We start from the raw sequence: 11,855 nt of genomic DNA, 5'->3' as shown, positions 1-11,855 counted from the left end.
ATAAAAATAAACCTTACAAATTTATTTTTAGAAAAGATGAAGAGCTCGATTGCTTAATGGGCAAAGTATATGAATAGGTAATTAACAGAAGAGGAGATGCAAAGGCTAACAAATATATAAAAACCTTTTTATCTTACTAGTTGTCAGGAAAGTGAAAAATGAATTAATGAGATACCATTATTTTCACCCATCGGATTGGCAAAAAGTAAAGACTGCGCATAGATGCTGATGACTGCCCATAAAAAGGGACCCACAACACTGCTGTTAAGAGTTTGAGTGTGAGTCAATACAACATTTGGAGGAAGTGATCTTTGTAAAATTATCGGTTGGGATTAATTACAATTGAAAATAGGCTGAGCACGGTGGCTCACACCTGTAATCCCAGCACTTTGTGAGACTGAGGTGGGAGGATCTCTTAAGGCCAAAAGTTCAGGACCAGCCTAGGCAACCTAGCAAGCTCCTATTTCTACAAAAAAATAAAAATAAAAATAAATTGGCTGGGTAAGGTGCTGAGAGTTTGTAATCCCAGCTACTTGGGAGACTGAATCAGGAGAATAGTTTAAACCCAGTGTCTCACACGTCCATGTGAAGAGACCACCAAACAGGCTTTGTGTGAGCAACAAGGCTATTTATTTCACCTGGGTGTAGGTGGGCTGAGTCCAAAAAGAGAGTCAGCAAAGGGTGGTGGGATTATCATTAGTTCTTACAGGTTTTGGGATAGGCGGTGGAGTTAGGAGCAATGTTTTGCAGGCAGGGGGTGGATCTCGCAAAGTACATTCTCAAGGGTTGGGAGAATTACAAAGAACCTTCTTTTTTTTTTTTTTTTTTGAGATGGAGTCTCGCTCTGTCACTCAGGCTGGAGTGCAGTGGCATGATCTTGGCTCACTGCAAGCTCCGCCTCCCAGGTTCATGCCATTCTCCTGCCTCAGCCTCCCGAGTAGCTGGGACTACAGGCGCCCGCCAAGACGCCTGGCTAATTTTTCGCATTTTTAGTAGAGACGGGGTTTCACTGTGTTAACCAGGATGGTCCTGATCTCCTGACCTCATGATCTGTCTGCCTCGGCCTCCCAAAGTGCTGGGATTACAGGCGTGAGCCACCGCGCCCAGCCACAGAGAACCTTCTTAAGGGTGGGGGAGATTACAAAGTACATTGATCAGTTAGGGTGGGGCAGAAACAAATAGCAATGGTGGAATGTCATCAGTTAAGGCTATTTTCACTTCTTTTGTGGATCTTCACTTGCTTCAGGCCATCTGGATGTATACGTGCAGGTCACAGGGGATATGATGGCTTAGCTTGGGCTCAGAGGCCTGACACCCAGGAGTTCAAGGCTGCAGTGAGCCAAGATCATGCCACTGCACTCTAGCCTGGGTGACAGAGCAAGATCCTGTCTCTTAAAAATGAACAAACAAACAAAAAAAGTAAAACAAAAAACACATAACCAACACAGGGATCCCAGTTTGGAGTTTCATTACATTTCCAGGTGAATCATGAGCTACTTTTCATACAATACACAGAAATTTATTGCCTATTCAGACACTTTTCAGTGACATTGGGAATTGAGGGGAAAAAAAAGTGGTTGATAAATTCTAAGTAAGAAATTAGTACTATAGGCCTGAATAACAGTGATTTAATCCAGGGTGAGGGAGGTTGTGGCAGTCGTGGGGTTGTGTGGTGTGGAAGAGAATAGATTGAGCAAAAGGACTATATACTAAGTGTTTTTCTAATATGGAGATTGACTGGGTTAAGAACACTCCCACTCTGAAGGCAATTGTCAGTGACTGTTTTGAATGTTGAAAATAGGTATTAAATAAAATCCTTTATATTGGATTCTTAAAAACCGTGTTTTGTGGAAACCCATAGAGAATATTAAAACAATATCTTGCTTTAGAAAAAGATGGGGAAATCCATTACACCACCTCTGTCCTGTCAAAAACAGATACCACCTAGAGTGAAGGCAATCCTAGGGCTGAGACTATGCTAGTAAGACCCCTGAATCAAACCATTAAGATAATCCATTTTTATTAACTGGAATGACACCAGTTCCACAAGGTTTATTCTCACAAACATGGGCACTTTTACCATTCCCTGGGGCTTCAGACTGATATGCCAGCAAGAATCCAATTTAATTCCCCATCAATTATGGTATGTGATGCAAAAACATTGAGTTTCTGGGTGACTTGTAAAGACAGCAGTTATTTCATTTGTATGCATATTTGGCTAAGCAAATTTAGCTAAGAGCAAAATATCAAATTAACTAAATGATGGGTGACATAACTGAGCCATGATGCATGACGAAGAGAGCTTTAGAAAATTATTATTCTGTAATCCCAGCACTTTGGGAGGCGGAGGCAGGCAAATCACTAGGTCAAGAGTTTGAGACCAGCCTGGCCAATGTGGTGAAACCCCATCTCTACTAAAAATACAAAAAATTAGCTGGGCATGGTGGTGAGCACCTGTAATACTAGCTAACTGGGAGGCTGAGTCTAGAGAATCACTTGAACCCAGGAGGCGGAGATTGCAGTGAGACGAGATCGCACCACTGCACTCCAGCTTGGGCAACAGTGCAAGACTCCGTCTCAAAACAAAATTGTTATTATTCAGTTTCTTAGTGTTGGTGAAACTCATATAACCTACAGATAAAAATCATGAAAGAGCTAAATGCCATCAGACCCTTCTAACCTCCTTTCCCCTACATTAATGGCTATTTTGTAATAAGACCAGACTCTTCAGCTGTAGCCTCAACACCAGAGCATTATTTGCTGAGGGGAGATAGGAAACACCTATAGAGAAAAAACAATTCCTTGTAAGGAAGGAGAGTTTTCTGACCATCAGCCTTGAACTTAACTTACCCTTCTACAGCTAAGACATCCATGAACATCCTCTCTCTGAAGTAAGGGAGGAGACCCACAGGTGCAACCAAGCAGATTTGGAGAAGACTTTTGAGCCCCTTTGCAAAGGCATTAGCAGAAAGCCCACATCAGAGGTAGATAAGTCTACAGCATTTCCTGCTATCGTATATGCTGCATAGCAGAAATTTTTAAAGTGTCCAAAGAAACCCTTTAAACTTGATATTTTGAGCAATTCTGAGTAGATACTAAGAATGCTGTTTAGTGAAAATATCAGTTCTGATCAAAGCAGTAATTTCCAGTGAGACTGTGTGTATGCCAGAAAAAAGCACTAGCTCCTTTTCATTTATTTCAGTTCTTGCTTCTTAGGTTCCAAACTGGGATGACATTGTCACCCACTAACCCAAGGCTGAATGGGAGATTAATCCATCTAAGAACAAGCAAGCCCTTACAGGGGCCAACTTAAAGGCTCTAACCAGAATTTGTATTACCAAGGGAGCAGCCCATAGGAGGTATATGACCAGGCAATGGCTCAGTTCTGACTCTTGGCAGGGCTAAGCAACCGTAATTTGCAATGTTTGGGGTCCATGGAGAAAAGACAAGGGCCTTCAGCATAGACACATGCTGTCCACTGCATAACCCTGTGGGGGTACCACTTACATGTGACCATATGATTGGCATCTGGGATATTGAGCAATGTCTCCATTGGGAGAGAGGAGCAGATTTGCAAATTATGGGGAGCAGATAGAAAAAAATGTCCTTTTTTATATAAGTTTTATTCAAGAAAATTAACTCTAGGAGATATTACTATAATCCTTAATTTACAGATGAAAAACAAACACTGAAAGGTTTCAAGAAAAACTAGTCTTTGGAAGTTTATCTTCCCTTTACCTATCTACCCCCAAGTAGTCCCTTTTCTCAATGCCCAAAATGACTCTCCCTTCTCCAACTCAAGTGACACTCAACCTACACCTACCATCCAGGGCCTTGGTACAACATCTCATATTCTGTATTTCATTCTTCCTTCTAAATGTCACCAGCCCTGCATCCCAATCCTGGTCTCCAGCTGCTTTCCAAGATTGATAGGTAATTATCTAATTAGAAAAAAATATTCTACGTAAGTATAAGTGGGTGATAATTAGGCTTTAAAAAATTTGCTTATCCTTTTCTACTTTGTCCTTCTCCCCATCTTTTGTTCTCTTTTCTAGTGAAGTAATTAATCACCTCAATGAAGAACAGATGAATGGATGGATGGATAGATAGATATAGATAAATTCTATTATTAAGTAAATTGGGTCCCTTCAAAATCCATATGTTGAAGCCCTAACCCCCAATGTGAATGTACATGGAGATGGGGCCTTTAGGAGGGTAAATAAAGCTAAATAATGTTATAAGGGTGAGGCCCTAATCTGGGTGTCCTTATAAGAAGAAGAAGAGAAACCAAAATGCACTGCATGCTCTCTCTTTTTCCCTGCGTGCACAGATAAGAGACTGGGAGGAGAGGCCTCACCAGAAACCAACCCTGACAGCACCTTAATCTTGGAATTCCAACCTCCAGAACTGTGACAAAATTAATTTGTTGTTTAAGCACCCAGTCTATGGCATTTAGTTATGGCCACCAGAACAGATGACTGCAGATACTTTATTGGACATATGACTATTCTAGATACTGTTTGTGAGTAGAATGTACTGAGTGAATCTTATATTGCTGCAAATGCTGTAGTCAAAAGAGTGCTGGATGGAAGTAAGAAAACTCAGGTACAATCAAGTTCTAGCTCTGCCTCTTCCCGTAGGTGTGAATATGACAGTTACTTCACCCCTATGAGCCTGAGCTCCTCTATCTGTAAAAGGCTAGATTCCTTCTCAAGGCCCTCACAGCTCGGGAATTCTAATGATAAATATCCAGGCAATGTCAGTGGGTATAAATTATTACTCATCATGCATTTTTAGTCTTCCTTAGAGAGAACTGTAGGTCTAGCACATAAGAGTTGAAGTCCCACACAATAATAAGAAAAATCATGTAAGAGTTCCCTTATTTCTATACTTCTGTGCTTTATATACTTGGGATACATGTCAGTGTGCCAAGGAGAAAGAAAAACCCCAATACAAATAGGGCTTTTCTGCAAGAGGGTCAATTTTTTTTGTTTGTTTTTTGAGACAGAGTCTCGCTCTATTGCCCAGGCTGGAGTGCAGTGGGGTGATCTCGGCTCACTGCAAGCTCCGCCTCCTGGGTTCACACCATTCTCCTGCCTCAGCCTCCTAAGTAGCTAGGACTACAGGTGCCCGCCACCACACCCAGCTAATTTTTTGTATTTTTAGTAGAGATGGGGTTTCACTGTGGTCTCGATCTCCAGACCTCGTGATTCGCCCGCCTCGGCCTCCCAAAATGCTGGGATTACAAGCATGAGCCACCGCGCCCCACCAAGAGGGTCAATTTTATAAAGATTTTGAGAGAGGAAAATATAAAGTAAGTACTGCAAAATGTGAATAAAATGGTAAGTTAAAACATGACATTCTGAAAAAAGGTTTGGCTTCTGGTGGACATCTTTGCTCATCCATTCATTCTCTATTATTTACTTTCTCACTGGGGATATTTTAACAGAAAAATGTTGTAAAGTACTGCAACAGATAAATCTTATAGGACCTAATTTGGATAGAGTTTCAGATTTATTTGCAAATAGACTGTATTCACAAGTGGATTCACAGAACAAAATTATTCTTTGGCCGTTCCCAAACAGGCAACTCTCAAAAGCATACATTTAATCAAAAGAAAGGCAGGATGGGGATTGTGGTCACCTCAGTGAGAACTGCATAGAACTCGGAGCACAACTCTTCAGGAAGGCCATTGTAGGGGTATCTGTAGGATTGAAGGTGCCTGTTTGCATTTCCCTTTCTGGTTTCATTTTGGTCTGGGTAAGACTGTCAAACAAGACCTACTGTTCCTTAGCCTGGCAACGTGACTCAAACTAAGCCCATTAATCTTCCCCTCTGAGGATATGAATGTTGAGAGGAGGGAGCTAACAATGAAAATAGTCGGAGGCGCTGCATTCTGCCAAGAGGAGAGCCCTGAAGAAACTGAGGGTCTCTTCCATGATGTATTTCTGCCTGGGGCCCTGGAGCAGCTTTGATCCCTGTCCTTTCAAGATCCTCATCTTTTCCTTTGATTCTGTGAGCTATCCCAAGTCCTTTCAATAACTTCTTTCATGCTTAAGTCAGTTAGTCTGTTTTTATTGCTTGCAACCAAAAGCCTCTAGTGTATGCCAATAGCACCAGCATCACATACAAAAATTATTTTTCATATTTGATAAAATCAGCTACTCTATTTCCAGTAAGTTACCCATATGATGATTCTATTTAGCATTATGATTTGCCAAGTGTGATGGTTAATATTAAACATCAACTTGATTGGATTGAGGGATGCAAAGTATTGTTCCTGGGTGTGTCTGTGAGGGTGTTGCCAAAGGAAATTAACATTTGAGTCAGTGGACTGGGAGAGGCAGACCTAACTTCAATCTGGGTGGGCACCATCTAGTCAGCTGCCAGCACAGCTAGAATAAAGCAGGCAGAGGAAAGTGGAAAGCGCAGACTTGCTGAGTCTTCCAGCTTTCATCTTTCTCCTGTGCTGGACGCTTCCTGCCCTTGAACGTCAGAACTCCAGGCTCTTCAGCTTTTGGACTCTTGGACTTACACTAGTGGTTTGCCAGGGGCTCTCAGGACTTTGGCCATAGACTGAAGGCTGCACTGTCGGCTTCCCTACTTTTGAGGTTTTGGGGCTCAGACTGGCTTCCTTGCTCATCAGCTTGCAGACAGCCTATCATGGGACTTTACCTTGTGATCCTGTGAGTCAATAATCCTTAATAAACTCCTCTTTATATATACATATATCCTATTAGTCCTGTCCCTTTAGAGAACCCTCACTAATACACCTAGGTTTCACTATCAAGCACAAATTACTTTTTTTCTCTTTTTTTCATAATTTATTTTGATCTATTTATTTTGTATTATACTTTAAGTTCTGGGATACATGTGCAGAACATGCAGGTTACATAGGTATACATGTGCCATGGTGATTTACTGCACCCATCAACCCATCACCTACATTAGATATTTCTCCTAATACTATCCCTTCCCTTGCCCCCCACCCACCGACAGGCCCCAGTGTGTAATGTGCCCCTCCCTGTGTCCATGTGTTCTCATTGTTCAGTTCCCACTTATGAGTGAGAACATGTGGTGTTTGGTTTTCTGTTCCTGTGTTAGTTTGCTGAAAATGATGGTTTCCAGCTTTATCCATGTCCCTGTGAAGGACATGAACTCATCCTTTTTTACAGCTGCATAGTATCCCATGGTGTACATGTGCCACATTTTCTTTATCTAGTCTATCATTGATGGGCATTTGGGTTGGTTCCAAGTCTCCGATATTGTGAATAGTGCTGCAATAAATATTTGTGTGCATGTGTCTTTATAGTAGAATGATTTATAATCCTTTGGGTATATACCCAGTAATGGGATTGCTAGGTCAAATGGTATTTCTGATTCTAGATCCTTCAGGAATTGCCACACTGTCTTCCACAAAGGTTGAATTAATTTGCACTCACAGCAACAGTGTAAAAGTGTTCCTATTTCTCCACATCCTCTCCAGCATCTGTTGTTTCCTTTTTAATGATCACCATTCTAACTGGCATGAGATAGTACCTCATGGCGGTTTTGATGTGCATTTCTCTAATGACCAGTGATGATGAGCTTTTTTTTCATATGATTATTGGCCGCATAAATGTCTTCTTTTGAGAAGTGTCTGTTCATATCCTTTGCCCACTTTTTGAAAGGGCTGTTTCCTTTTTTCTGATCAATTTGTTTAAGTTCTTTGTAGATTCTGGATATTAGCCCTTTGTGAAATGGATAGATTGCAAAAATGTTCTCCCATTCTGTAGATTGCCTGTTCTCTGATGAAGTTTATTTTGCTGGGCAGAAGTTCGTTAGTTTAATTATACCCTATTTGTCAATTTTGGCTTTTGTTGCCATTGCTTTTGATGTTTTAGACATGAAGTCTTTGCCTATACCTGTGTTCTGAAGGGTTGTGCCTAGGTTTTCCTCTAAGGTTTTTATGGTTTTAAGTCTTAAGTTTAAGTCTTTAATCCATCTTAAGTTAATTTTTGTATAAGTTGTAAGGAAGGGGTCCAGTTTCAGTTTTCTGTATATGGCTGGCCAATTTTCCCAACACCATTTATTAAATAGGGAATTCTTTCCCCGTTGCTTGTTTTTGTCAGGTTTGTCAAAGATCAGATGGTTGTAGATGTGTGGTGGTATTTCTGAGGCCTCTGTTCTCTTCCATTATTCTGTATAACTGTTTTGAGTACCAGTACCATGCTGTTTTTATTACTGGAACCTTGTAGTATAGTTTGAAGTCAGGTAGCATGCTGCCTCCAGCTTTGTTCTTTTTACTTAGGATTGTCTTGGCTATACGGGCTCCTTTTTCATTCCATATGAAATTTAAAGTAGTTTTTTCTAATTCTGTGAAGAAAGTGAATGGTAGCCTGATGGGGATAGCATTGAATCTGTAAATTACTTTGGGCAGTATGGCCATTTTCATGATATTGATTCTTCCTATCCATGAGCATGGAATGTTTTTCCATTTGTTTGTGTCCTGTCTTATTTCCTTGAGCAGTGGTTTGTGGTCCTCCTTGAAGAGGTCCATCACATCCCTTGTAAGATGTATTCCTAGGTATTTTATTCTCTTTGTAGCAATTGTGAATGGGAGTTCGCTCATGATTTGGTTCTCTGTTTGTCTATTATTAGTGTGTAGGGATGCTTGTGATTTTTGCACATTGATTTTATATCCTCAGACTTTGCTGAAGTTCTTTTATCAGTTTAAGGAGATTTTGGGCTGAGAAGATGGAGTTTTCTAAATACACAATCATGTCATCTGCAAACAGAGACAATTTGACTTCCTCTCTTCCTATTTGAATACCCTTCATTTCTTTCTCTTGCCTGATTGTGCTGGCCAGAACTTCCAATACTATGTTGAATAGGAGTGGTGAGAAAGGACATCCTTGTCTTGTGCAGGTTTTCAAAGGGAATGCTTCCAATTTTTGTCCATTCAGTATGATATTCACTGTGGTTTGTCATAAATAGCTCTTATTATTTTGAGATACATTCCATCAGTACCTACTTTATTGAGAGTTTTTAGCATGAAGTGGTGTTGAATTTTATCGAAGACCTTTTCTGCATCTATTGAGATAAACATGGTTTTTGTCATTGGTTCTGTTTTTGTGATGGATTACATTTATTGATTTGCATATGTTGAACCAGTCTTGCGTCCCAGGGATGAAGCTGACTTGATTGTGGTGGATAAGCTTTTTGATGTGCTGCTGCATTCAGTTTGCCAGTATTTTATTGAGAATTTTCGCATCGATGTTCATCAGGGATATTGGCTGAAATTTTCTTTTGTTGTGTTTCTGCCAGGTTATGGTATCAGGATGATGCTGGCCTCATAAGTTAGGGAGGAGTCCTGCTTTTTCTGTTGTTTGGAATAGTTTCAAAAGGAATGGTATCAGCTCCTCTTTGTATCTCTGGTAAAATTTGGCTGTAAATCTGTCTGTTCCTGGGCTTTTTTGGTTGGTAAGCTATTAACTACTGCCTCAATTTCCAAACTTGTTATTGATCTATTCAAGGATTTGACTTCTTCCAGTTTAGACTTGGGAGGGTGTATGTGTCCAGAAATGTATCAATTTCTTCTAGATTTTCTAGAGTATTTGTGTAGAGGTGTTTATAGTATTTTCTGATGGTAGTTTGTATTTCTTTGGGATCAGTGGTGATATCCCCTTTATCATTTTTTATTGTATCTATTTGATTCTTCTCTCTTTTCTTCTTTATTAGTCTGGCTAGCGGTCTAGTTTGTTAATCTTTTCAAAAAACCAGCCCCTGGATTCATTGATTTTTTGAAGAGTTTTTTGTGTCTCTATCTCCTTCAGTTCTGCTCTGATCTTAGTTATGTCTTCTCTTCTGCTAGCTTTTGATTTTGTTTGCTCTTGCTTCTGTAGTTCTTTTAATTGTAGGGTGTCAATTTTAGATCTTTCCTGCTTTCTCCTGTGGGCATTAGTGCTATAAATTTTCCTTTAAACACTTCTTTATCTGTGTCCCAGAGATTCTGGTACGTTGTGTCTTTGTTCTGATTGGTTTCAAAGAACTTATTTATTTCTGCCTTAATTTCATTATTTACCAGTAGTCATTCAGGAGCAGGTTTTTCAGTTTCCATGTAGTTCTGCAGTTTTGAGTGAGTTTCTTACTCCTGAGTTCTAATTTGATTGCACTGTAGTCTGAGGGACTGTTTGTTATGATTTCTGTTCATTTGCATTTGCTGAGGAATGTTTTACTTCCAATTATGTGGTCAATTTTAGAATAAGTGTGATGTGGTGCTGAGGAGAATGTATATTTTCGCATTGATTTGGGGTGGAGAGTTCAGCAGATGTCTATTAGGTCCACTTGGTCCAGAGCTGAGTTCAAGTCCTGAATATCCTTGTTAATTTTCTGTGTTGTTGAGCTATCTAATATTGACAGTGGTGTGTTAAAGTCTCCCACTATTATTGTGTAGGAGTCTAAGTCTCTTTGTAGGTCTCTAAGAACTTGCTTTATGAATCTGGGTGCTCCTGTATTGGGTGCATTGATCCATTTACCATTATGTAATGCCCTTGTCTTTTTTGATCTTTGTTGGTTAAAAGTCTCTTTTCTCAGAGACTGGCATTGCAACCTCTGCTTTTTGTTGTTGTTGTTGTTTCCATTTGCTTGGTGAATATTCCTCCATCCCTTTATTTTGAGCCTATGTGTGTCTTTGCATGTGAGATGGGTCTCCGGAATACAGCACACTGATAGGTCTTGACTCTTTATCCAGTTTGCCAGTCTGTGCCTTTTAATTGGGGCATTTAGCCCATCTCCATTTGAGGATAATATTATTATGTGTGAATTTGATCGTGACATTATGATGCTAGCTGGTTATTTTCCCCATTTTTTATCCAGTTTCTTCATAGTGTTGATGGTCTTTACAATTTGGTATGTTTTTGCAGTGGCTGGTACTGGTTGTTCCTTTCAATATTTAGTGCTTCCTTCAGGAGCTCTTGTAAGGCAGGCCTAGTGGTGACAAAATCCCTCAGGATTTGCTTGTCTGTAAAGGATTTTATTTCTCCTTCACTTATGAAGCTTAGTTTGGCTGGATATGAAATTCTGGGTTGAAAATTCTTTTCTTTAACGATGTTGAATATTGGTCTTCACCCTTTTCTGACTTGTAGGGTTTCTGCAGAGAGATCCACTCTTAGTCTGATGGGCTTCCCTTTGTAGGTAACCCTGTTTTTATCTCTGGCTGCCCTTAACATTTTTTCCTTCATTTCAACCTTGGTGAATCTGATGATTCTGTGTCTTGGGGTTGCTCTTCTCAAGGAGTATCTTAGCGGTGTTCTTTATGTTTCCTGAATTTGAATATTGACCTGTCTTGCTAGGTTTGGGTAGTTCTCCTAGATAATATCCTGAAGTGTGTTTTCCAACTTGGTTCCATTCTCCCCATCACTTTCATGTATATCAATCAATTGTAGGTTTGGTCTTTTCACATAGTCCCATATTTCTTGAAGATTTTGTTCATTCCTTTTCATTCTTTTTTCTCTAATGTTGTCTTCATGCTTCATTTCATTAAGTTGATCTTCAATCTCTGATATTCTTTCTTCCACTTGATTGATTCAGCTATTGATACTGTGTATGCTTCATGAAGTTCTCGTGCTGTGTTTTTCAGCTCCATCAGGTCATTTACGTTCTTCTCTAAGCTGGTTATTCTAATTAGCAATTCCTCTAACCTTTTTTCAAGGTTCTTAGCTTCCTTGCATTTGGTTAGAACATGCTCCTTTAGCTTGGAGGAGTTTGTTATTACCCACCTTCTGAGGCTTACTTCTGTCAATCCATCAAACTCCTTCTCCATCCAGTTTTGTTTCCTTGTTGGCAAGGAGTTAGGATCCTTTGGAGGAGCAGAG

Source organism: Gorilla gorilla, chromosome 5, assembly GCF_029281585.2.
Source record: "Gorilla gorilla gorilla isolate KB3781 chromosome 5, NHGRI_mGorGor1-v2.1_pri, whole genome shotgun sequence".
In the NCBI taxonomy this organism is placed as follows: Eukaryota; Metazoa; Chordata; class Mammalia; order Primates; family Hominidae; genus Gorilla; species Gorilla gorilla.
This window is presented reverse-complemented; position numbering follows the sequence as displayed.